The following is a 2,476-nucleotide window of genomic DNA, read 5'->3' on the forward strand; positions in this document are numbered from 1 at the left end:
CAACGGCCGTCTCCTTAAGCTAAGGCCGGACGAAAATCTGCGGATGCGGTCCATCCAAGGCAGACGGAGGTACCGGCCGCCTCGGTAAATAAAGCCCGGGCAAAAATCTGCGAACGGCCCGTCAAGGGTTCTGTCTCATCCAAGAAAGGGGTACCGGCCGCCTCAGAGGCCGGAGCGAAGGGGGCGAAAGGCTGTCGATGGGGAAGGATCGGGGCCACGGCTAATCTAGCGATGCCCGCGTCGGGCGGTCACTCCGACGAATGAGCGGGGCCGAATCCGGCGTAGGCGGCCTTCAGGCACGTGGTTCGAGACGACCTCACCCGGCTCTAGCCCGGAGGATCGGAGGCAACGGCCGTCTCCTTAAGCTAAGGCCGGACGAAAATCTGCGGATGCGGTCCATCCAAGGCAGACGGAGGTACCGGCCGCCTCGGTAAATAAAGCCCGGGCAAAAATCTGCGAACGGCCCGTCAAGGGTTCTCTCTCATCCAAGAAAGGGGTACCGGCCGCCTCAGAGGCCGGAGCGAAGGGGGCGAAAGGCTGTCGATGGGGAAGGATCGGGGCCACGGCTAATCTAGCGATGCCCGCGTCGGGCGGTCACTCCGACGAATGAGCGGGGCCGAATCCGGCGTAGGCGGCCTTCAGGCACGTGGTTCGAGACGACCTCACCCGGCTCTAGCCCGGAGGATCGGAGGCAACGGCCGTCTCCTTAAGCTAAGGCCGGACGAAAATCTGCGGATGCGGTCCATCCAAGGCAGACGGAGGTACCGGCCGCCTCGGTAAATAAAGCCCGGGCAAAAATCTGCGAACGGCCCGTCAAGGGTTCTGTCTCATCCAAGAAAGGGGTACCGGCCGCCTCAGAGGCCGGAGCGAAGGGGGCGAAAGGCTGTCGATGGGGAAGGATCGGGGCCACGGCTAATCTAGCGATGCCCGCGTCGGGCGGTCACTCCGACGAATGAGCGGGGCCGAATCCGGCGTAGGCGGCCTTCAGGCACGTGGTTCGAGACGACCTCACCCGGCTCTAGCCCGGAGGATCGGAGGCAACGGCCGTCTCCTTAAGCTAAGGCCGGACGAAAATCTGCGGATGCGGTCCATCCAAGGCAGACGGAGGTACCGGCCGCCTCGGTAAACAAAGCCCGGGCAAAAATCTGCTCTGCGAACGGCCCGTCAAGGGTTCTGTCTCATCCAAGAAAGGGGTACCGGCCGCCTCAGAGGCCGGAGCGAAGGGGGGCGAAAGGCTGTCGATGGGGAAGGATCGGGGCCACGGCTAATCTAGCGATGCCCGCGTCGGGCGGTCACTCCGACGAATGAGCGGGGCCGAATCCGGCGTAGGCGGCCTTCAGGCACGTGGTTCGAGACGACCTCACCCGGCTCTAGCCCGGAGCGAATATCATCTCCAAGGTGTGGAGGCAACGGCCGTCTCCTTAAGCTAAGGCCGGACGAAAATCTGCGGATGCGGTCCATCCAAGGCAGACGGAGGTACCCGGCCGCCTCGGTAAACAGAGGCCGGGCGAAAATCTGCGAATGGTCCGTTAAGGATTCTCCTCTCTCCAAGGAAGGGGTACCGGCCGCCTCTATTAACAGGCCGGAGCACAGGGGGCGAAAGGCTGTCGATGGGGAAGGATCGGGGCACGGCTAATCTAGCGATGCCCGCGTCGGGCGGTCACTCCGACGAATGAGCGGGGCCGAATCCGGCGCGAGGCGGCCTTCAGGCACGTGGTTCGAGACGACCTCACCCGGCTCTAGCCCGGAGCGAAAAAAACACTCTTATAACCTGACCGACATGCGCCCATGACCCGCCTTGGTAGGGCCCCCACCGGCCCCGGCTACCGCCGGCGTTGGGTGGACGGTTCCTCCCCACTTGCGGGTCGCACTCCAGCGCTACGGCCGCCGCGCGAGCGCGCGCCCCGCGCCGCCCGCGCAGGCCTAGCGCGAACCGTACGGCAGCGAAACCGAGACGCCCCGGCTCAACCTCACCCAGAGGCCATCCACGGAGGCCGAGCGCGCGATCCGACTTGCGGCACGCCACGTGGGCGTCCGCCGGCCGCGCCGGTCGACCGCGAAACCGATTTCTCAAAGACCACGCCCGAGTCCCAACCTCCGCACATATCCGCACACGCCTTCCCGACCACCGCGAAGCGGGAGGCGTCTATCGTGGCCGCCGGGGCGTATGACCCCTCCGCGTGAGGCGTGCGGGCTCGGGGGGGCCGCAACGACCGAGTCTGACTCGGACGGGGCGCAGCTTCCCTCCCGGTCGCAGCATCAGCGCCGAACGCGCGACGTCACCAGCCCCCCGGAACGGTTCGTCGGGAGCGCGGCAATGGCCCACATCTCACCTCGCCAGCCGGCCGCAGCGGGCCGCGCCGAACCGAGTCTGACTCGGGGTGCGCACAGTCCCGTCTGGGTCACGGAGGCGACGAGCTGTGACCGCCAACCGTCGCCCCTTCGTCCTTCCGGATCCCCCCAGCGCCGGCAAAAC

The sequence above is a fragment of the Syngnathus scovelli genome, unplaced genomic scaffold, assembly GCF_024217435.2.
Source record: "Syngnathus scovelli strain Florida unplaced genomic scaffold, RoL_Ssco_1.2 HiC_scaffold_462, whole genome shotgun sequence".
NCBI classification, from domain to species: Eukaryota; Metazoa; Chordata; class Actinopteri; order Syngnathiformes; family Syngnathidae; genus Syngnathus; species Syngnathus scovelli.